The sequence below is a fragment of the Crocodylus siamensis genome, chromosome 2 (genome assembly GCF_052110815.1).
Source record: "Crocodylus siamensis isolate JL-2025a chromosome 2, ASM5211081v1, whole genome shotgun sequence".
Classification (NCBI taxonomy): Eukaryota; Metazoa; Chordata; order Crocodylia; family Crocodylidae; genus Crocodylus; species Crocodylus siamensis.
The window spans coordinates 1,338,854-1,364,147 of record NC_143396.1 but is presented as its reverse complement, the minus strand read 5'-3'; positions in this window follow the sequence as shown (position 1 = coordinate 1,364,147).

Genomic DNA, 25,294 nt, shown 5'->3' with positions numbered 1-25,294 from the left:
TCCTTGGACCCATATTGTTCAACATCTTCAATAATGATGCGGGCATTAGAGTCAGAAGCGGACTGGCCAAGTTCGTCGATGACACCAAATTTTGGGGCAAAGCATCCACACCAGAAGACAGGGGGATGATCCAGGCTGACCTGGACAGGCTCAGCAAATGGGCGGATGAGAACCTGATGGTGTTTAACACCAAAAAATGCAAAGTTCTCCACCTTGGGAGGAAAAACCTGCAGCATCCTTATAGGCTTGGCAGTGATACACTGGCTAGCACTGTGGAAGAAAGAGACTTGGGGGTCATGACTGACCACAAGATGAACATGAGCCTGCAATGTGATGCTGCAGCTAATAAAGCGACCAAAATGCTGGCTTGCATCCACAGATGCTTCTCAAGCAAATCCAGAACGTCATTCCCCCCTGTACTCGGCCTTGGTGAAGCTACAGCTGGAGTACTGTATCCAGTTTTGGGCTCCACCATTCAAAACGGATGTGGAGAAGCTTGAGAGAGTCCAGAGAAGAGCCACGCGCATGATCAGAGGTCAGGAAAACAGACCTTATGACGACAGGCTGAGAGCCATGGAGCTCTGTAGCCTGGAAAAGCACAGGCTCGGAGGTGATCTGATGAACACCTATAAGTTTATCAGGGTGACCACCAGGTTCTGAGGGAACGTTTGTTGACCAGAGCGCCCCAAGGGATGATGAGGTCGAACAGTTATAAAGTTCTGCAAGACCGTTTCAGGCTGGACATAAGGAAGACTTTCTTTACTGTCCGAGCCCCCGAGGTCTGGAACAGTCTGCCAGTGGAGGTGGTTCAAGCACCTACACTGAACACCTTCAAGAGCAAATTGAATGCTTATCTTGCTGGTATCCTATGACCCCAGCTGACTTACTGACCTTTGGGCGGGGGCTGTACTCTATGATCTTCTAAGGTCCCTTCCAGCCCTGATGTCTATGAAATCTATGAAATGAAAAACTCTGGATCTGACGCAGAATCAACACAATTGTGCCTCCTACAATGCCACATGGTCCTGGCAAAAGATATGATTGTGGGATCCAGTATCAGATCCTATCACCCCTATTGCTGGTGCAGGGGGAGCTTAGGATCACCATCCCAGGTTCCCTCAGCACCTGCCAGTAGCAAGTTACTGTAGCTGGCTGGATTTGCAGTCACGGCAGCACCCCCAAGCTGCTGGGGCCGAGGGTCCTGCACCTGACTTAACTCTTAGCCCAGGCAGCAACCTGTGGCTGCTGAGACAGAGTCTGCAGCCTGCAGCTTCAGGACTCTCCATCCTGGCAGTGCTCATCCCGTGTCATTGCTGGGATGGAGAGCCCTGCCACTTGTAGGATTCTTATCCCCAGCTGTGCATGGTACATCCCGGGAGCTGGGTCCCCTCAGCTGAAGTGGCTCCAGGCCACAAGGGGAGACCCTGCTATATTGAATATTAAAGCAGGATAGAAAGCAGCGTGTGTAGCTGGTCTAAATTAATTGTATAATTAACCAGTTAATTGTATAATACATCTAACATGTAGAGGGGATCCTAGTGAATAGTCTCCAGACTTCTTACATGTAAGGCCTTAAATAATTCTCCTTATTTGGAAGAACTGGATAACAAGACATGGAGTGCGGAGCAGGTGGAAGGAAGGAAAATTAGGGTTGTTCCATGCAATGCTCAACCAGGTCTGTGTAGTACTTCAGATTAGTACTGGCTGTGGGTTGTGAGAAGGAGCAGGACAGAAATATACTACAGCAGTAGTCATTAACCTGAACTTTCTAAATCCCAACCAGCTCTGTCATAGAAAAAATATTTGGAAATGAGAACAAAAGACAAATGATTAAATAAATGCCATATTAGTCATCAACCACATAACTCGGAAGAGAAGTCTGGTGTTTTTATTCCTTTTTAATGATCAGCTCCACCTTCTTGACTCCTGCTGCTGCTGTGCATGTACCTTAACTGTATGATCATACTGTCTTTTTTTTTCAAGTTGTTTTTCAACTCTTTTACTCTTCCAGTAGTTGTTATGTGGCTTGATTTGTGTGCCGAGATGTGGCTTGGGATTTTACAACAGCAACAAAAAGGCTGGGTTCAATCAATGAAACACATTTTTTATGAAGTTCTGTGATTTATTCCCACTGTGGGTCAGGCCTAAATCATTTAGAACTTCACCTTTAAAGATTTCAACAGACTTCACAAACATACATATGGCATCATTAAGCCATCATGAGGCAGGCATTATCCCTGCTCTTACTACTTTTTAACTACTAAGAAATGAAGGCCCAGAAAGGTTTAAAGACTTGCTCAAGGACAAGACTGGATCAGCCTGAACAATAAAACTCAGAATTCCTGAATCCTTGTCTTATTATATGCATGTACACTTGCTGCTTTAAAATCTATTTATCCAATATTTTCTCCTGATAAGCCTGCAAAGTATTGATATTTAGCAGACATTATGGGCAAAATCCAGTTTTATTCCCATATAAAGTGGGTAACTAAGTGGGACTTCAAAATGTAGGTACATACAGTGGTGGATCAAGAGGGAAGTAATGTAGTTGCACCCCCACCTCCCACTTTGATTCCTGCTCTACCCAAATGTTAAAACCAATAGGCAGCACTGAGAGAGTCAATGGACTTCAAGGCTCAGGGAATACACCTGTTTCCTGTTAATCTGTTCATTTCCCGGGTGTTAACACTACTCTTTCCTTTTTAATGGTCACAATTTTTTTCCCCACCCCACTTATTCAAAATATACTTTATTCTGCAGTTTTGATGTCTGTTAGCCATTCCTGGCAATATCTCTTCTACTTCACAGCCCACCAGACCTGTTTTTAGCTCTAGCTAAAAACATTAACTCAGCCATGGTAATATTAGCTCTGGTGTAGAAAGGACTGACATGAAATATTGGAGGGACTTTCAAGACGAGATTCAGTTTTATGAATCTCAATAGAAGATATACTTTTAACGATGACTACAGGACTACCTGAACAATAGCTTTTGACTAGCCCCCTCCCCAGGGTATACCAGAATTGTCCTTAACTATATCCTTATTCCCTTAAACTGAATTCTGCCACTTATGAGATTAAATGAATGCTATTTCAGTGCAAAAAGTAAAGCAGAATCCCATCCCCAGTGGGTCCTATGAATTGTTCTTTAAAAATGCCAAAAGTTGAGACACACATTGTTCCTTGCTCAATGCAGGGACTGCACTGATAAAATAAGTCTCACCCAGTTTGATTCTACTTGTGCTCATCAGAGATGAGCAATAATGCACAGCAGACAGTTCAAGGGAGCCTAGGAGAAATGCAAGGATGGTCTGAGGGGTGGCTCTACCAGCTCAGAACAGACCCAAGTTGTTTGCTGTACCTGATTGCTGACCTACTAAGTGAGAGCTAATGGGTACGACTCATTTTGTTGGTGGCAATTCTGGTGTCAGAAATAAGGTTGAATAGATGTGGGAATATATCCTATTCAACCTATTAAGTGCCTTAGTGCACTTAGGGGCTTAAGTGCACTAAGGCACTTAATAGGTCTATTCTACTCCACTGAAGTTATTAGGAAACTCTTAGTACAAAAGTTGGGTAAGTCTTTCTCCTCCTCTCTTTATGGTTTTGTGTGCCTTAATCTTCAGGCTAAAATAACAGAAGGTTAGAAAAGTAGATTCATTTATACTTTTTGGGGACTTGAGCAGGATAGAATAAGATCACACTGAGATACCCGAGTCTATTTAAGTGGATAATTGATGGACTAGGATTTGGATCCTGCTGTGTATTCTGGACTGTCTGACCAGCTCCAGGTTTTTGCTAGGATGAAGGCAGTTAAATCATATGCTAAATTACTTGCTTACTTTCTAAATCATTGTTCACAGTCTCACAACGGAAGAAAACCTGAGTGTCCTCAAAACAATTGGGCCTGAGTATCTCCACAGAATGCTAAACATGGGACAGGGTCCTTGTTTAAGCAGTAATCAGGTAGATAAGCCAGGTTACCCTAACCAAGCTGTAGTTAAGTCAAATAAATGTGACTACATCCCCACTGTTGCTGCAGAAATGCATGCTGGGTGCTAGGATTTCTGAAAAAAGTCCTTTTCCATTTTTTTCTGTGCAGTAAAGTCCCTAGCCCACCAACCAACTAAATGAAACCACAGCAATTGTACAAGCTCCTCAGTTCTATGTCTTGGCTTTGGACAGTGACCTATTCCTGATTTTTTTTTTTTTAATTTAACTTTTATTTTTTTAAGCACTTGTAATAATGAAGGTTGCAAAGAAAAGCCAAGAAGCATAGCAGGAGTTGCATTAGCAGCAACTTGCAGCTTTCAGAAGGAGATAACAACATTGGCTTATGTTTGTGGTCATCATATCTTTGGTTGCTTATTGCATTAAAGGAGATGCTCTGGCCAATTAAAGGGAATGCTTTTGTTTTCTATCAGGCAAAGGAAATGGCTTCTGTGACTAAAATACCTAATATCTTTTCTATAGGCTATGAAATGCATCTTTTTACAACTTCTATCTTCCTTTAACGTTGTGTGCTATTCTTTTATGATATGATTTGTGAAATATGTACATAAGCACCGGTTACTGGGTTTGGTACTTTGCATGACATACTTAACTAGAAGCCTTTAACTGCAAGGTGTACATGTAGTACCAATAATGGAGTGTTCAACTAGAAGCCATTTAGCCATTAGTGAAATAGCCAACATGAATGTCTATACAAAGACATCTTTGTATAAGACACCAATTTGGTCTACACATTATCTTTTATCTTAGGAAAACAAACCCTGTAGTGTGTGAATGGTGGATTTGTTGTTTTTTTTAATGATTGTGATTTTTAGACCAGCAGCAGCCTACCTGTGCCACACATAGCCTCTATTTGTGACATGTAGCAGGCTGAGGAGGGGACAGGCAGCACAGTGACCGGTTGGTCAGGGAGCTGAAAGTAGAGCAGAAGGTCAGGCAGGGAGCAGAAAGATGAGCAGCAGATTGGGTGAAGGATAAGGATCAGAGTGGCTCTTGAGGATGCGGGACTGATTTCTGGCTCAGCTGCCAAAAAGTTTGGCTCTCACTGCTCTAGAAGACTGTAAGGAGAGTTTCACTAAGAGTGCAAAGGAAAATAAGACTTTTTTCAGAGCCACAAAGTAGTTTTTTTTTCTTTTTTTAAACAAAAATGAGAATAAAAATAAATAAACAACAACAACACCCCCCCATTCTAATCTACTGGGAAAGGGATGATAATTTTCTTAATGAAAGTCTCTCCCACTAGAAATGCAGCAAGACTTTCAGATTAAGGGGAAAAGGATTTACAAAACACGTTTTCTATTCCTAACACGTCTATTTTCAAAGGCTGTTCCTTAAGGATCATAGAAAATAAGGATTGGAGGAGAGCTCAGGAGGTCATTTAGTTCAAACCCCTGCTTAAAATGGGACCATCCCCAATTAGATCATTCTAGCTGGAGTTTTGCCAAGCCAGACCTTCAAAACCTTCAAGAACGGAGATTCCACCACCTCTCCTTCTCTAGGCTCACCTCCTAAGTCATGTTCCCCAGCCCCTGAACCATTTTTATTGCTCTCTGCTGGACTTTCTCCAACTTGTCCACATTCTGTCTTTAGTGGGGAGCCCAAAACTGGACACAGTACTTCAAATGTGGCCTCACAGGAGCAGAATAGAGGGGAATAATTACTTCCCTCGATCTCCTACTAATGAAGCCCAGTATGCTGTTAGCTTTCTTGGCAATAAGGGCACGCTGTTGGCTTATCCACCTAATTATCCACCCCAGTTCCTTTTCTGCACAACTGGTGCCCAGCCAGTGAGTCCCCAGACTTTACCAATGCATGGGATTGTTCTGTCTTAAGAGAAGGTCTTTGCCCTTGTTCTTGTTGAGCCTCATGAGATTTCTTTTGGCCCAAACCTTCAATTTGTCAAGGTCTCTCTGAATCCTTGCCCTACCCTTCAGTGTAACTACTACAGCCCTCAGCTTGGTGTCACCTACAGACTTGTTCAGTGTTGAACCCATCCCATTTTACAGATCATTAATTGAGATATTGACCAAAACCGGTCCCAGAACCGACCCCTAAGGCACTCCACTTGATACTGGCTTGATACGGACAATCCAGTCAGCTTCTATCCACTTTACAATCCACTCACCCAACCCGTACTTCCCCAGTTTGCTTGCAAGCATCTTGTGGGAGGTGGCATCAAACGCCTTGCTAAATCAAGTTATATCACATCCACTGCTCTCCCTACATCCACAGAGCCAAATACCTCATCATAGAAAAGGTAGTCAGGTTCATCAGCCATGATCTGACAAGCTTGATGTGACAAGCCTGTTTTAGGTGTATAGTTATAATTCGGTTTTTTGGTTTAACGTTTTTGTTTGTGGGGGGAGTTGTAAGATTATATATATCCTATCAATAGTAGCTTGATACTTTTGTTATGTAGACAGTAGGGCTGTGCGCGGCTTCAGGCAAAGCTTCGGATCCGGAGAAGCTTTGGATGCTTCTGTGTCCAAAGCAGCATGTCCGGATTGAAACATCGGCTTCATTAGGCTTCCCAAAGTGGTTCAGAACTTCCGAAGCACTTCGGAAATCTTCGGAGTTGCTTTGGAGACCCAGCCATAGGGTATAATGGGGAAATAATGAAATATCTATAACTTTGTTGTTTTTTGTCTGATTTGGATGGAATTTGCAGAAATTGTAGTCTCTGCTGAGTGCATGATGTCTGCCAAGTTTTAAGATCGGTGGAGGAATTTGAGGGGAATTGCACCCCAAATTCTTGAAAGCAAAAGTGAGGTCATGTGTATGTTTGTTATATAACAGGGGGGGGAGGAGATGTGAAAACTGCAGGGGTGGTGGCCCTGACTGAGGCCTGCCAGCTGTTGAGGAGATTGGTGCAGGGGTTCTGGGTTCTGGGGCCCTGAATCTCTCGCTGCTGACAGACAAAACTCATGCCGCGGGTGCTTGTGCAACTGACCGTCTCAGAACGCCCCTGCACCAATCTCCTTGACAGCTGGCAGGCTTCGTGGTGGCAGCAGGGGCCACCATCCCTGCAGCTTTCACCCTGCTGCACCTTAGCACACACAGTGTCACCCATATCACGAGTTTTGCTTGTCCACAGCTTGAGGCGCAGTTCCCCTCAAACCCTTACACCAATCTTCTTGAAACTTGGCAAGCTTTTTGGCCTCACCAGGGGCCACCACTTCTGCCATTTTCACCCCCCTGTGTTGTAACACATAGAAGTGACATGAGTTTTGCTTTCATGAATTTGGGGTACAGTTCTCCCCAAATCCCTGCATTGATCTTCTTGAAATGTGGCAATTTCATTCTCTCAGTAGGGGCTACCACTCCTTCCAGTTTCATTCAAATCACATGAAAAAACAACAAAGTTATAGATATTTCATTGATTTCCCCATTATACCCTATGACTGGATCTCTGAGGCAGCTCTGAAGATTTGGAGCCACTTCGGCCAGATCAAAGCAGAAATTGGATCGGATCCCTGGCATCCAAAGTGGCCAGATCCAAAGCCAAAGCTGGATTGGATCTCTGCCAACTCACACAGGCCTAGTAGACAGTGATAGGCTTTATATGCAATATAGCAAGGCTACTTAAAGTTAATACTGGTTACAGTAGCCACTAAATGTAAAAATTATTAATTGTAGTGTTGCTTTCCTACAATCCTATGATCCTACTTATCTTACAGAATTAAAGCATCTTCCTTATCAAGTTCAAATAGTCATCTGTCCCATTTTCTCCTGTCCCCTCTATGCAATTTGGTAAGCCAAATAGACAATTATTTATTTCAAAGCTTTTTCTTTAAATATAAAGACACCCTTAATGGAAATGTGAAAAGAACTTTTGTGTGTGCAGAAAACCGTATACACACAAAAGTGTAAGGTTTTTGGATATATATGAAATACAATTCTGTCTCCTATTAAACTCTGTAGACCCAAAGATGATATCTCAGAAAATTAACTGAATAAAACAAGTAAAATTCTAATGTCAAAGATATTCACCATACACTCAAAAGCAATTATAAGTATAATATTCATTGATAGACTACTTAATTGTGAAGTAGAGATGCTGCTAAGAATGATCCATTGGGGTGCTGAACTGATGAAAGGATGACTGCAGCTAATTTGGAATCCAGCCAAGTACAGATAAAAAAATAGATTTTCATCTTTCCCAGAAATTTAAAAAAAAAAAAATTCTCTGAAGTAAAGCAGCAATAAGCCCACTCTTTCTCTTTCCTCCCATCCTTAACATGTTTAGAATTGTCCACCTCTTGTCTTGCTAAAAGAAAAAAGTAAAAGGATAGCTAAAAAAAAGAACAAAGGGACATGCATGAGAGGACAGGAAGAAGCAGCCTTCCAGTTCAAATTAAAACATCTTAAAGGCTCTAGTGTGTGTTGGTAAGATGAAGTTCTAAAACACTTCCAAACAATTAAATTGAGTTGGCTTTGTAGTTAATTTAGGGGGTATTTGAAATTCTTTTGTAATGTAAGATCTTAAGCCTTCTACTGTTAAGCACAAAATCATTTAGATCATATATTTATGAGAGAGAAACATGACCTACCTTTTGAAAACAGAGAGAAACAGGGGAAGCTATCTCATTCTTTCCATCTGTCTCAGGGTAACTCCTTAAGTGGCTTCTGTTAAGTAGCTGATTTAAATCCCTTCAGACTTAGTTAAGATTACTCACATTATCTCATTATGATGGATTATTCATGGTCTACAAAATGAGTCAGAACAAGCTCTGATTAATACTCCCAAGGAGCACAAGATCATTCTCCTTGGTGTCTTCAATGCCAGAGTTAGACACGACCTGGAACTCTGCAGTTACTCTATTGGGAAGGAAGTAGTAGGCAAAGCTAACTCCAAGCATATCCTTCACCTGAGAAAATGCCTGTAGTGTGCTCTTGTCATTATGAACATCATCTTGAGTCAGAGTGACAAATACAACACTACCTGGTGACATCTTTGGTCTAAGCACTGGGACCTCCCCAACTCCTATTGTTAGAGCCATGATCAGGTGGATGTTTGTATCACGTGATCCATGCAAGAAACCAGTGACTACTGGACAGATCATTATTTTGTCAGATCCATTTTGGACATCTGGGTTCATCAGCATGTCCAAAATGCAATGTGAATGTTATTCAACATCAGATCCCTTCAAGACCCAAAGGTCTTCAAGGATATCAAAAAGTGTATTCCCAAAAAGTTCTTGGCTTGATCAGCAACTGAAGAAAACTTGAAGAACTCTGGAAGTCATTTAAATCCAGTGTCCATATAGCCTGTGCTGAATGCATTAGCTGTGCCACCCCTTGACATCAGGACTGGTTTGATGACAGCAATAATGAGATCCAGGTGCTCCTCAACCAGAAGAGAAAAGTTCATTCTGCTTGGCAAAATAATGCCTAATCTCAGCAGAAGGAGACATGTCAGCTTCTCAAAGCCAAAGCTCAAAGGAGGATCTGAGGAAATCAAAAACCAGAGGTTGCATGATAAAGCCAAGGAGATTCATCTCTGTGGTGGAAAACATGACATACATAGTTATTTCCAGGCAACAAAAGCCCTCTACAGCCCATCTTCTAGTTTGCTGTTTTTGCAAGATAGTTCTTATCTCCTCAGAGATAAGAAATCTGTCCAAATTAGATGGAAAGATCACTTTTAGGCATTCCCGAACCATGAGTTAACTGTTACAGATGCCATTATTGAGTCTGTCCTCCAGAATCCCAAAACAAGATCCCTCACCAACTCTCCAAACCTAGAAGAAGTTTGCTGTGCCACCAAGGAAACCAGAACAAGGCTACTTGACTCCAATGACTTGGAGTCGTCATTGACTCCACGATGAACATGGGCCGGCAGTGTGGGGAGGCAGTCAAGAAGGCCAATCGTACCCTATCATGCATCCACAGATGCATCTCGAGCAGGTCCAGGGAGGTGATCCTCCCCCTCTATGCGGCACTGGTCAGGCCGCAGCTGGAGTACTGCGTCCAGTTCTGGGCGCCACACTTCAAGAGGGACGTGGACAATATGGAAAGAGTTCAGAGGAGGGCCACTCGTATGATCAGGGGTCAGCAGGGCAGGCCTTATGAGGATAGGCTACGGGACCTGAACCTGTTTAGCCTCCACAAGAGAAGGCTAAGGGGGGACCTTGTGGCCTGCTACAAACTGGTCAGGGGGGATCAGCAGGTATTGGAGGAGTCCCTGTTCCCCCGTGCGCTGCCAGGAGTGACCAGGAATAACGGTCACAAACTGGCGGAGGGTAAGTTTAGATTAGATATTAGGAGGCGCTACTTCACAGTCAGGGTGGCTAGGGCCTGGAACCAGCTTCCAGGGGAAGTGGTGCAGGCTCCTAGCCTGGGGATTTTTAAAAGGAAGTTAGATGAGCACCTTGCCGGGGTCATCTGACCCCGGTGCTCTTTCCTGCTAAGGCAGGGGGTCGGACTAGATGATCTACCTAGGTCCCTTCCGACTCTAGCTACTATGAAACTATGAAACTACTGGACAGGATAATATACCTGCTGAAATATCCCAAGGTGGTGGGCAAGGAACTCGTACTGATACTCCAAGCATAAATGTTTGAAATATGGAACAACCTGGGTACCTGAAGAATCTTGACTATTTTCAAGACAGGAGATAAGTCTGTGTGTGAGAACTGTTAAAGTATCACCCTCCTTTGCACAACAGGGAAAATCCTCACCTGAATCTTCCTTTCTGTTGCTGAGGAAGTGCCGCCAGAATCTCTGTGACTTTAGGTCATCCCATGGGGCCATTGATATGATCTTTACGCATTCAACAAGAACAACATCAGGACTTCCATATGGATGTCAGTGACTTTGCTAAGGTCTTTGACTCAGTCAGTTGCAAATCCTTGTGGAAAGTACTGGCCAGATTTGGATACCCTGAAAAGTCCACCAGGGTCCTGAGCCTTCTCATAACTGGGACCACACTTTCTAGTGGGTTAGAAACAGATCCATCTGTCATTTCAATTGGGGTCAAGCAAAGATGTGCCACTTATCCCCACTGCCCCAATTACTTTCTTCTCTCTCATTTTTGGACTGTCATCCTAATGGTTCTCATTAAGTCTTCTGGAACTGACATTGAAAAGCCCTCCATCCTTTTGGCATTCAACTTTGGATGATTTTTGCTCGAAGACCTCAGTATTCAAAACAACCAACTTTGGCCTTCAATACGGTGATGACCTATGCCATCTTTGCACATACAGAGGAAAATCTCCAGACCATACTGGATCTCTTCCCAGAGTCCTACCCAACTTTGGGTTTCCCTTTCTCTCTCTTTCTTTCCATTGAAAGCTGAAGTACTCTATCGACCTACTCCAGGCCATGAACGTAACACCCTCCCTCACCTCATTGCCATTGAGGGAAAGGCCCTGGAGGCAGTTGAGTACTTCTCTTACCTCACTAACCCCCCTCTGAGAATGCGCATTGAGGAAATCCAGCACAGGATCTGGTATGCAAGCACCTCCTTTGGGAAAATGCTTCAGTGTGTTGTTTTTTTATTGGTTGCAATATCTTAGTGTCTTTCCAAATCCAGGACTAAAATGCAGTCATCATCCCCTTTGCCATCAACAGATGCAAAATATGGGTGACTTATCATGGTCAGCTCAACAGACTGGAGAGGTGTCGCTAGTGATGCCTTCATAAAATCCTCTGCATCAAATAGGAAGACCACTGCACAGATGCAAACATTCTTGCTCTTGCCAATGTTACCAGCATGGAGTTGGTGGTCGTCAAGCACAAACTTCACTGGACTGGACATTGTGTGGATACCTGACTCAATTTCTAAAACAAGTGTTCTACTCCTGTTTTACTTGAAGCCTGAGATCTTCTGGCCAGAGGAAATGCTGCAAGAAGACATTGAAGTCATACCTCAAGAAAATAAACACTGACATCGAGCTGGGAGAAACTGGCTGCTAACTAAATCCGATTCCCTCAACCAAGCATCAGCTTGTTTTGAGGTAAAGCATCTTGCCCTCAAAGAAGAGAAAAGAGAATGGAGGAAGGAAAAGGAGAGGAACCCCAGCCTTCAGCCTGCTCTCCTTTGCAGAAAGACATGCAGCTTTTGAAGCCATATCTGTAGCTCAGGGATTGAACTCTTAAGTCACCTCAAAACCCATCAAAGAGTCATGGTAGAGATCATCCTCAAATCAAGGGATTGTTGACAACGATGAAATGGGTGTTAAGAATATGGGCTTGCACCCAGCTCAAAGCCTGCCAGGAACCACTGAATTGAGTCCAATGCCCATATACCCTATTTGCTGTAGAAGATGAGCCTCAGAATAAAAGCCCTGCACTGTCACTGAGGACTTTGGCTTCTCAGTAATTCATATGTTTGTAGGCCTCTCTCTTTTCTCTGTGCATGTCCCAGCTCTGACCCCAGTTTTCCCATGATTTCCCTCAACTTCTGTTGTTCTCCCTGTGTTTTTCTTGTCCTCAGTGTCTTTCCTGGTCCCTGACTCTTGTTGCAGATTCTGTATTTCTAGTTCTCTGCTACACTCATTACTTTGGGTTTCTGAGTTTTGACTTCTGACTCCTGTTCTAAACCCAGGCTTGCTCAAAATATCTCAGAGAAACCACTTGCAACATATTTTGGTCTCCAGTGTTCTTAAAATCTGCTGATGAAGGCAACCATGGTTCACCATCCTACTTCTGGGTTTGGAGCATGGATGCAGGAGTAGGGGCTGGGCATTTTCCGGAGTATTCTGCCAGGGCTTGCTATCAGACAGGAGATATGCTATGACTCTTCCCATTGGCTCTTTAGGAAGCTTAGTCAACTGCTCCCTGAATCACTGTCTTAATGTCACATAACTTACTTTTAGGTGCCTAAGTTGGAGGGGCCTAAGATCAGTATTTGGATTTGGCCCAGAATCGCTGATGTGAAGCCACTTCCAGTTTGGGAAAAAGCAAGTTCTTCACAAAAAGTATTTTGTGAATTATTACAGCTTGGATGGGAAGCAAAAGTTTCCACCTGAATAAAGAATGGTATTTTGACCATACTTGGAGATCTAGAAACCCCTCATAAGCCTCACACACAACAAGTCGCTTTCTCTCTCTCTCTCTCTCTTCCCATTTCATATGATTCCCCCTTTCAATGTTAGAGAGTAGGGAAAAAATATTTTTGCCCTTTGTCTTGCCCACCCCCCTGTGCAGACTCTAGGGGAAGCATTTCTTTGGGCTGTAGGAAAGGGAACACTGCTATGATGATGAATGGCATCCTCCTTAGTTATTCTACCATTAATACAGGAGAAATGGATGCTGAGAATGGCCCCTTGAAGACCGGATCATGCATCCAGAAAATTTGGATTTTAAGGTTCCAAAACCAGAATCCTTTATTAAATCACTAAGCACTCTTTGTCAAGTCTTGAGGTTTAGCAGCACTTTGCAGGATTAAGTCAAGGGGAGCAAAATATCTGCAGAAGTGGTGAATATTCTGCAGAAGAACCATGAAAGGATAACAGTGCTCCATGGTAGACACCATTAAAACAAAATTCTGTTCTTCTTTCTTTCCCCAGCAGGTGAGAGATCCATTTAGGCAGATGGATAACATTGTAGAAAATGAGGCACAATTTATAGTCAATCTGCAGAAGGAGTTTTAAGGATGTACTCTGCATCTAATCATTTCACATTTCTCAGTTAAATGAAGGGTGGGAAAAATAAAAACATAAATCTTACAATTTAGAAAGCAACTGTCAGTGGCTGCAACCTCTGGGCGATGTATTCTTTTTGCTGGTTTGCACCAAAAATACTTATAATGTGGATGGATAGTTTAATTGCACAGCTAAGCTCAGTTTTTTTCATGGTAGATGCAATTAATTTGCTGTTGGTCTTGTGGTTGGAGCAGTGGAAAGACCGTGAACTCTTTCAGTAGAAGTGATGTTGGACAATATTGTGACTGACCTTGTCCATGATGGTGCAGAAGGCATCTAGAGCAAGGATGACTTTTTTGGACAGCCTGTATATGGGAGGAAAACAGAGTCTGCAGAATATTGTACCCTTTCTCAGACTAAATAGTCATATTTCTAGCATACCCTCAGGCTGATGGAACCCCCCTTGATGTTAACTGATTTCAGTGTACTTTGGACCACATGTAAAAGGGGCTGACAGCTTCCTCACATTACCAAAACATATGCTCTTGGTGGATGTAAATGGCAATCAGCATATGGACTGCACCTGTCTCCCAAGGCCTTGGCCTAGGCGGTATAGAATTGTATTCAGAAAATGCTTAGCACTGTTAGACCCCGACTCCATGCGGCACCCAATGACTAGGGAGATGACGATCCAATTGCCCATGGATCCTGTTACTCATTAGCCAGAGCAGAGCAGGGAGCAAACACCAGCACACATGGCTTGCAACAGCTTTATTCAGAGTGGAGGCAGCTTCGGACTAGCTCCCCAAAAAACCAACAAACCAGAGAGATGCATTTGAACAATAGCTCTTTCCATATTTATACACTTTGGTTCATGCTCATTACCATTTATTCCACCCTCACCCCTCTGTTCTGCTCATCTCTCCTCCTAGCTCAAGCTCCTACTCTGTTTACTTCATTAGCATGGAATTGCCTATGCATTTCATTCATTTACATGCCTTTTTGCTATGAGACTGTGTCCAAGGCCATGAACTCCTTTCTTGCAGTTACTGGTCAGACTCTGAAGGCTTCTTTACCTTTTTGCATATATTCATGTCGTTGAAATGTGAAAGATAACATGTAACTATGTGTTTCTGTCCCATATTGTACCATCTTCCACATTCCTAAGACTTCACCTCATTCACAGCACACACACTTACACAGACTCACTTGCTGCTTTTTCTAGAAGATGGTTGACACCATTAAGATGGTTACTTAGCATAAGAAAATAGCTGGCTTAGCATAGGCATTCATAAGCAAAATCTGCTTTATCTTCTACCAATAGCCAGTGGTTTACATCCTAATTCTTTTATGTAATGATTATATACCTTACATCACTACTATATGGTTAAACAACGACTTGCCTAAGCATCTTGCAATGTTACTTTTTAAATATACCATTCTGCCTTGTGGTTAGCAGGTTTTGCTGGACCACAGATTAAAGCATTTGTTCATTTGCAAATCCAGTGTTCCCCAAGATCCAAATATTGTCACCCTATCAAGCACGTTCAACCCTTGCTGAAAAATGTTCAGTACCTTGCATCAGCAGGTCTGTAATGCTCATGGGTGGTGGCTAACCTAGCGTGTCCCATATCTGGAACACCAATGATAGATTCCTTTTGTATCCTGTCCCACTGGTAGTGCTACCACGCAAAGCAACATTCATTTTGTTTGTGCTTGACAGGATTTATATGCCCAAATGAGTTTCTTAAAGCAACGAGAGAGTTGAGATCCACTGCTAGGAAGTGTAGATATTTGCAATGATTATTTTGTCCTCATGGGGTTAGTTTTAATTGCTCAATTAATTTTCAGCTACGTCAATCAACCACCTTTTCTTCTTCCCTTGTGATTTTTTTTGTGCTATGCTGATGCAAAATTATAAAACTATCATTGTCCTCTAGGAACAGACAGGAAAAAAATAGTGGTGGTCAAAAACTGTTTTGACAAAGAATAAATTTGCTGGAAAACAGTTTTGAAAAGACTGAAAGCATTTGTGAATCTGAGCTGAATTTAGAAAATAGTTTCCCCTAACAAACAGGGAAAACAACTTTGAAAATGTCAAAACATTGACACTTCTGGAGTGAAATGTTTCGTTTTGAAAATACTGAAATTCAAACTGTCCTATCCATTTGTCATTTGTTACAGGACATTTTTTTGACTTTTTCTTTTTAAATGTCCTTTTTCATTTACAAATCAAGCTTTTCTTTATATAAATAAATAAATAAATAAACAAAACCAAAACAAAACAAAAAACCCTAACCCCCTCTTCCCCAGAGTTAGAAAGATTAAGAAAAGGAAAAGAGTTCACATGAAATTAAATATTTCTTTTGGAGCTGACTGATATCTCTGGAGTTGAACGAGACTAATAATAATAATAATACAAAAGATCTTGAAATAATTCAATTATTGCTGTGCAGATATTAAATATATAAAAATTTAAATGGAACAGTTCTCCACTCCCCCTCCCCCATTTCATCGTGTTTATCTATTAATCTTGAAAATTCGTTTCTCAACCAGTTCTGTGATAGAGCTGTGTTCTTCAGTCTCTGGTTTATAGGCTAATTCCTGACCCAGGTATAAAGCAAGTTTGGTATAGGACCTTTCAAATGCACTGTGTGGAATGCTCAATTATTGGCAGGAAGAAGATACAGATTTTTTTTTCAATCCTGCACATGAGAGCAGCATGGGATAGATTAGGTTGGGTATTATTAAAAGGGCATTCTGCTTGGAGCAGTCTGCTGCGGTTTTTAACCTCGCTAGAAATCTTTTGAAAGACAAAACTCCACTTTGTTAGTAGTACGGCTGACAAAAAGGATTTGCTAAATCAACGTGCTTTGTTGTTTGAAGAACTGATTGGCATAAGCCCATTTGTCATAAATTCGGTCAATCTAATTGGATTCTAAAGCAGTTACCTTTTTACTTCTCAGTAACAATGAGGTACATGATCAGCTCCATTGAACATCCACAAAGACAAGTTCATAATTTAATTTGAAATTGACTATTCCAACCGGTAGGTACGTCATCATCATTACTATTACTATTATAATCATTATTATTATTTGTACTTCAGAGCATCTAGGAGCCCTCATCATGAGTTAAGTCTGCAATATCCTAAGGACTGTGCAAGTATAAAATGACTCTTGCCTCTACATTATTTCAGTCTAAGTAAATTGCCATGGAGAAAGATCTCATGCCGGGAGAGGCACGATGGCTATTTTATAAAACTGTGATGCATATTACCACATCACTGAATCTTGATGCTAATGCCTCACTGTGCTAGGTATCATGCAAACATACAGAGCAAGTTCCTTGACCAAAGAATCAAATCTGATGCCTACTGAAGCTGAAGGAAAGACACTCATTAAGCTTCAGTGTCAGATGAGTGCCTGGCACTATAATTAAAAATATATATATTCAATAATGGAGTGTAACAAGAGGGACTGGTGAGAAGGGAAAGACAGTGCTGATCCCTGAAGGTGTTGGAAGGACCTGAGCTCTAAAGTCTAAATGCCAGAACTGAAGCAGGCAAGGCACAGGATCCAGACAACAGAATAACATATGCATCTTGAATATGAAGAGAGTGATGGCCTGGGTCAGTAGGATATTCTGTGCAGAGGAAAGAGAGACATGGAGCCTCTCCAGGTGAGTGGGAACATGTGCTTTGTGGTACCTCCAAGACTTTTGAGGTGCAGCAAAACACACACAGGGCACGTTAAAAGGTTTCTGTGCTGTATATTTGCAGCACAGAGCCAAAAATGGATACTGGGAAATCCTGGTTTGTTTTTTTTAAAGCCCCCCCCACCCCCCAAAGTGGGGCAGCAGTATGTGATACCCCAAACCAGAGCCTGGCCAGCCAGAGCCACACTCTGGGCTCTGTGTACCCAGACTGCTACCTCTGCAGCCCCAGGAAGCCCCAGGATCCCAGATAAGGCTGGTGACACCGTCCAGGTGTTAGTCTCCACCTCCCCTACCCATCCAGGGCAATTTGCTTTAATAAACCTTGCTTCTCTAAAACACAGGAGTCTAATTTTCCTTTCTCCAGTGTGGAGCTATGAGTCTTTCTGTCAGTTGCCAGTGGTGATATCTTAGGATTCTCTCTCTCTAATTTGTGGCTCAGCATGTGGTGATTTTCCTTCTTAACTTTAGAGTCCCTTTTCTTCTCAATCTGTTTTCCCATGGGTTGAGCTTCACCTTGACTCCTTGCCCGTTCTTTATGAAGTGTCAGCATTAGCCATGCAGCATCTGCCTATGAGTCTGGGGCTTGGGGATTTCCAGACCAATGAATGCTGCTCTGTGCAGAACAGTTCAGTGCCACTATCAAGAAAGGGGAAAAAAAAAAAACACAAAAAAACTAGCACTTTTTAGTTTTACAGCTATGCCACGGCTGATCATATGTCCCTTCCTGCTCCAATTTTATATCAGTCATAATTTCACTAACTGTGCTGGAACTAGTCTGGGTCTTAGAGTGAGAAAAGTCATACCCATCAGTGCTATTACCTTAGTAACATATAATGGAGTGGAGAGTTAGGCCTTGCTATGCCTGATTTATTCTGATGTGTTTCCATTGACTTCAATGCAAACTCAGTACAGCTGAAAAGCATTTCTTCTTCTTTCTTCTTCTTCCTTTCTTCTCCCTCTTTTCCATACATCAGAATTCAAAGATGAGGAGGATCACTCTCTAACAAAGTCTGTTCCAATAGAAACAAGGACTTTGAGAAAGTTGAATCTCATTGTGTGTGTCTACACAAAATGCTTTACTGCTCAGTAGACCAATTTACTGCACAGTAAGCATCACTGTTTACATGTGCAAATGCTTACTGTACAGTAAATTAGTCTACTCTGCAGTTAATCTGCTACCTGCAAATGCAGGGGCTCCCTGCTAGCTGCCCCACTGGCAGACTGGGGACCTGGGCTGGGACCTGCCTCTCCCCCACAGCTCTTTCCCAGCCCCCTGCCCCTGGTCATGGAGCTGGAGCCAGGAGCTGCCTGCTGCTGGGGCAGGGGGACATTGGCCTTCCCCAGGCTCTGCCATTGAAGCCCACCCCAGCAGAAGGCATCTCATGGGGGGAAGGAATAATCTCCAAGCCCCTGCCAGGAGACAGCTGTCTCCTGGCCCTGTGCTCCCTGCCAACCCTTGGGCTAGCACCAAGGGGGAGCCTGGAGATGCCCCTGACTGCTGCAGGGGGGAGCAGAGCAGGGTTGGAACAGCTCTCTGTGAGCTACAACCATTGGAAGCAAATCTGCTCCCATTGGGGAGCACTTATAGATGTGTTTCCCCTGGAGGCTTACTGGGAGCATCTACACATTCATAAATACACAGTAGTTACTGAGCATTAAATTTAGTACTTGTATATCCAAGTGCTAAATCAATGCACAGTAACTGGCACTACTGGGCAGTAGCACCCTCACATGGGTTTTTAGTGATGCTAACTTCACAGTAACCTAATACTACTGTACAGTAGCGTATTAACATGGTTTTTGCCCTGTACCCTACTGTGTAGTTGAATTAAAATACTGTGCAGTTAGCATCTCATGTAGACACACCCACAGCACAGTATTTTTACTGCACAGTAAGCATACTTCAAATGTATTGTATGTGTAGATATGCCCACAATTATTCTAATTTCATGGGCAAGACAATCTCCTAGGGATGTGTATTCAAATCTCTGAAAGTTCAGCCAGGATTTGAATTCTAGCTTTATACAATCTAAGTAAATAGATTAGCTATTGGATCAAGGAAACCATTTGCTCTTCTGTTTTGTGAAAAGCCCTTTTTTTTAACCTGATAATATTACCTGGATCAAGTTCCCAAGTAACCTCTTGCTAAGTGAAATGGCAACTTCTGGCTAATAAACTATTTCAAAGTGGAAAGAAAAGAAAAAAAACCCCAGAAGACAGTTCTGATGCTAATTTGCTATGCCTCACAACAGCCATGTTTGTGGAAAAAGGCAACTTTATTCATTTTTGGCAGAACAAGAAACTGGGCATGTCTAAACATAAATTTACACTGGCTTAAATTTACCGCACAGTAAATTACTGAACAATAAGCAGAAATAGGCCAGCATCTACACATGTAAGCATTAAAGTGCATTAACTCACATTAACTCTGTGTGTGGACCGACTTGGGACTAAAGTTAGTCCCAAGTCAGTTCACACACTCAGTGTTATTGCACAGTAAGGTGTCCACCTGTGTGTTACTGTACAGTAACTAATTAGATGTAAATTTGATACCTAATGCAGGTATCAAATTTACACTCAAGTCAGCCTAAGTCACCATATTTACTATGCAGTATGGGCTTGCATATGTAGACACACCCATATTGCACAGTGATTTTGGTTACTGCACAGTAAATGTGCACGGGCAGATGCACCCACTGAGTTGTAGAACAGTTCACTGCTAAGGTAATGTGGCACTTCAGTGGCAAAACCAGAAATAATTTGTGACCTAGGTCTCAGCTATGCTGCTGCATCATAGCTTGACCAAATTGCTTGAACAATCTCATTTCCTTTTATGACCAGGTGACCTATCACCTAGACAAGAGAAAGGAGATTGGTGTTGTATATCATGACTTCAAAAAGCCTTTAATCTAGCATCCAATGATCACTTCTTGGCAAAACTGGCCAACTGCAGCCTCAGATCCACTACGATCCACTGGCTGGGGAACTGGATCTGTATTCAGACCCAGAGGGTGGTGATTGACAGAAGTTAGTCATCATGGTGCCCTATGAACACTGGGGTCACCCAAGGCTCTGTCCTTGGGACTATATTGTTCAACATCTTCATTAATGATGTGGACATTGAAGTCAGAAGTGGACTGGCCAAGTTCACTTATGATATCAAACTTTGAGGTAAAGCATCCACACCTGAGGACAGGAGGGTGATCCAGGCTGACCTTGACAGGCTAAGGAAATGGGCAGATGAGAACATGATAGTGTTTAACACCAAGAAATGCAAGGTTCTCCACCTTTATAAGCTCGGGAGTGCTACGCTGGCTAGCACTGCGGAAGAAAGAGACTTGACTCATGACTGACCACAAGACGAACATGAGCCTGCAATGTGATGCTGTGGCTAGTAAAGCGACCAAAATGCTGCCGTGCATCCATAGATGCTTCTCAAACAAATCCCGGGATGTCATTCTCCCCATGTACTCAGCCTAGGTGAGTCTGCAGCTAAAGTATTGCATCCAGTTTTGGGCTCCACAATTCAAAAAGGATGTGGAGACGCTTGAGAGAGTCCACAGAAGAGCCACGCACATGTTCAGAGGTCAGGAAAACAGACCTTACGACGACAGGCTGAGAGCCATGGGGCTCTATAGCCTGGAAAAGCGGAGGCTCAGGGGTGATCTGATGGCCACCTATAAGTTTATCAGGGGTGTTCACCCGGATCTGCAGGAACGTTTGTTCACCAGAGCGCCCCAAGGGATGACAAAGTTAAATGGTTATGAACTCCTGCAAGACCATTTCAGGCTGGACATAAGTAAGAATTTCTTTACTGTCCAAACCCCCAAGGTCAAGCACCTACTCTGAACACCTTCAAGAGAAAATTGGATGTTTATCTTGCTAGGATCCTGTATCCCCAGCTGACTTCCTACCCCTGGGGCAGGGGGCTGGACGCGAAGATCTTCTGAGGTCCCTTCCAGCCTAATGTCTATGAAATCAATGAAATAACATCAACACAAAACAATCCACGTTGCTGGGGACACTATGATATACAGGGAGAAGTGGAAGGGAAATTGATTGTAGCACAAAGTTGGTTTGCCACCTCTTAACTCTCAGGCTCTTTATGACAAGAGCAGGGATAATTGGTAGCTGAAACAGATTAGTATGAGTAAATACTCTGTATCACACTATTGGATTACTTTCTTATCAACTCCTTTGGGGATGTTGGCAAAGGTGAAAATAGACTATTTTAGGGTCTCCCAACATTCTGCTAAACAGATCTGCCCTGATCTAGCAATCTGAATGCTAGTCTTTTTTCCTGTGACTACTGGACTAATCTCCTTTGTATAATATTTTATTACTAAATATTGTATGACAAGAAAAGTCTATTAGTCTTGCACACCTCTTCTCCTCACAATATCAAATGCAACTCTATTGCAGTCTGTTCCAATTCCAGTGTAATTACTGATTCTGTAAGTTCAGTGTGTAACTATTAATTCCCTAACCAGATATGCTCAATATAATGAAATATCTTGTTCTAGAATAGCCACCTGGTATCTTTATTCTCTCTTCCAAAAGTGGCTGCATCTAATATGAACTAGGGATTTCCACCTGTCTTATTTATTTTATTGCACTTTATTCTGAATATTTGGGGAAAAAAGAAGATTGGGGAAAATAGGTTGGTATGCTTGTTTATTTTAATGGAGGAAAGGATGTTTTGGAGAACTAAACTTGGGTGAATTTCTAATTCATTTATTTTTCTGAATGACAGGGTCTCTTTATAGTTTTATAGTTTCATAGTTAAACTAGTTTCATAGTTTCATGTGACCATCTGTTTACAAGTGTTTAAATATGGATAAAAATGGGGACGATGCTCCTTTTTAGAGCTAGAAAAATGGAAACAGTTCAACCTGTGATCGAAACTTAGATTTTGTCCTTGAAACAAAGGGGACAATATAACAACCTTAGCCACCTGTGTTGTGTAGTGTTTATTTTGCAAACCAGCACCCTTTCAACAAGGTCCTTAAGCACATGCATTTTTGTCATATGAATAATTTCACTCACTTCAACAAGACTCTTTTTTTCTGATGATAAAACATATTCCTCAATAGCCTCCACCCCTGGTTTGTTCTCCGGGGTGCATCTACATGTGACTAATTAGCTCTGCAGTAAAGTCTACATATGTGTCAGTATTAGGGCGCAGTAAATTAATTAAATCTGCCATAAGGTAGTACTGTCAGGGACAGTACTGCCGTATGGCAGCGTAATTGCATGCACTGAAATGCAAGTGTATATAGTTGACAGGGGCTGGCTGGGGCATGAAGATGCTAAAGTGAATGGGCTGCCTGACACCTAGCCCCATGCTTAGTACCCTCATGACCCAGCAAAGAGGGGTGTTGACCATGGGAAATCCCAAAGTCAAAAAAACCTGTGAGGAAAAAAAATGGGAAGGTGCATGTGGCTACAGAGTGTGAGGCCCAAAACTCAAACCTGGCCTGCCAGAGTCATGCTCTGGCTGCTGCAGAAGCACCATGGATGCAGCTTCTCCATCCTTCAGGACCCCAGGTAAGACTGCTAAGGCCAGCACAGTTGCTGGCTCCAGCCTCCTGTATCCAAACCAGGGTAACCTGCCATGCACCAGAAAGTGTGTGACATGGGCATTCCCTGAGGACAAGCAGAAGTGGCACAAGGTGTGTCATTGCTTCCTGTACCTGGGGAACCAAATGTCTGTGCCTGTCCAGACATGCCTACTGAGTAGAAACTTAGTCCCAAGGAAATCAACGTCATCTTCCAGGTTTCACAAAATTTGAATGTTCCAGGCAGAGAGAATTATTCATCGATTAGCAATGAATCGATTGCGTTTATACTGAAATTATTGCCTTTCTTTTTAGGAAAGCAATTTGAAAGCATTTTGCATATCATTATTGGGTCTAGATCATCAACTATCATCAATCTGCTTGGCTTTATGGAAATCAATGACATTTTTGCCAGTAGGAACCAGATAAGTATTTGATCTAGCATTTCAAATCGAGCTGCTCGATGGCATATCTGAATGAGTGCCTCAGCATGCAAATTAGCTGCTTTAGGAATGAGGAGTATACATAAAGTCTTCTGTAGGGTGCACGGTCTCACTGAACCAAGCTTACTTTTGTCATTTTGGCAGGAAGGATGGGACATTAAAATGTATGGAAAAGCATAACATATAAACTATCTATCAGAACAGGGCTTTAGAACATCCTTTCAATCAGAATAGCAGGGATAATGAAACGGACTAATTTTCTTTAGATAGTTTTGATTAATTTGTGAAAAAGACTAGTCAATGCTATACCAGGGCATTGGATTTGATGCAGGAAGTTGCTTGCATCCCATGTCACTAGTGATTTTTAAACATAAAAACAATAATGAAATCAGCAACAAACAAAACAAGGAAGCAGTCTTGAGTGGGGAAGGACAAGTAACTGTCATGCACTACTAGTCAAGATTTTTCAAAGTCAAAGGGTCGACTTCAATCATAAAACTGTATGAGCCTCTTCAGTATGAAATAACTTCCCATTGTATTGTTCAATACACAACAGCAGTTGCCAGTCAATCAGAAATGAGGTTTGGGGGAAATAAATCTTTTATTTTGTGACAACAGGTTTTTCTATATTAGCCGCCTGCTCAGCATAAAATAAAATCCTAGTTCATTACTATGCAGTAGGAAACATATGAAGTCCATGAATATGAAACAGTTTGATTTTTTTCTAATAAAAACATAAACAGGAGCATAATTATGTTTGATTTTACAGGACACGGTAGTGAGATTATTGGAAAGACAGCTACAGTGCATATGGCATCAAAACTGTTGCCAGCCGTTCACTGATAACAGCCGTTCAACTTTAGTTTTTCAGTACAGCCAGCTTTGTTCACATAACTAGAATGAACACAACATGAAGCACAGAAATATTGAGCTTGAGAAATGCCCAATCAATGGCAAAGCAGAGAGCATTAGAAATACTAAAAACTAGTGACATTTCCAATGGAGGTATGCACAAAGGCAGTAATTCAAACAGATCTGAACCTAAATCTATTGAAGTCAATGGGGACTTTTCCTTTAAATTCAACAAGCCTTGAAATGAATTGAATTCAAGTAGCTCAGAGACACTTAAACATTCAATAGCTTATGTCTAAAGAATTAGGTTTTTCCTGAGCTTTGTGACATTATATGTTGTTGTAAAACACTTAAAGACCCACCAGATTTTTCTCCCCCCGCCCACCTCCCCCCAATTTTCAAATATAGACTCGCCAAGGAATGAAAAATCCAACTGTGGTTTCATGATAGCCAGAAACTATCATGTAGAATAATTTAAAAACATCTCTGATGTTTTGAAACTAAACATGGAGGTGGTAGCTATAAGCTGAGTCACAGCAAAGTATAATCATTTCTCTCATCTCAGCCTCGTAAAAGAGTAGAGCCGATGACTTCGACCAAAAAAAAGAAGTCAATGCATAAAAACCAAACTTTTGTGAAGGAAAGTTTGGTTTTAACAAAAATTGTTGGGAGGGTTTCTTGGATATGGAGTGCATCTACACGTTCATTAATGTGCCGTAATTACAGTTCATTAAGTTTAGTACCTGTAAAGACAAATACTAACTTAATGTGCTGTAATTCGCCCTACTGCGCATTAGCGTAGATCATCTTTTTTTGGTGATGTTAATGTGCATTAGATTAAATCTGCTTCATGAGATTTGCCCTCCATGCTAATGTGCAGAAGGCTAATTCTACTGTGCATTAAGTGTCTTCTGTAGAAGTGCCCACAAAATAGACGTAAAGGGAGAGCGAGAGAATGAATGATCATGAGATGAAACCGTAGCCATTACGCTGCAAAAACTTTTGACTAATTAGACTTAATCTCAAGTCCCTATTCTGCTACTGAATCTCTCACTTTTGAAACTTGTCTGTACGATACCTAATCTAGTTTGTTAATTCTTTAAACAAGTGGTAGTATTAGCCTTCAGG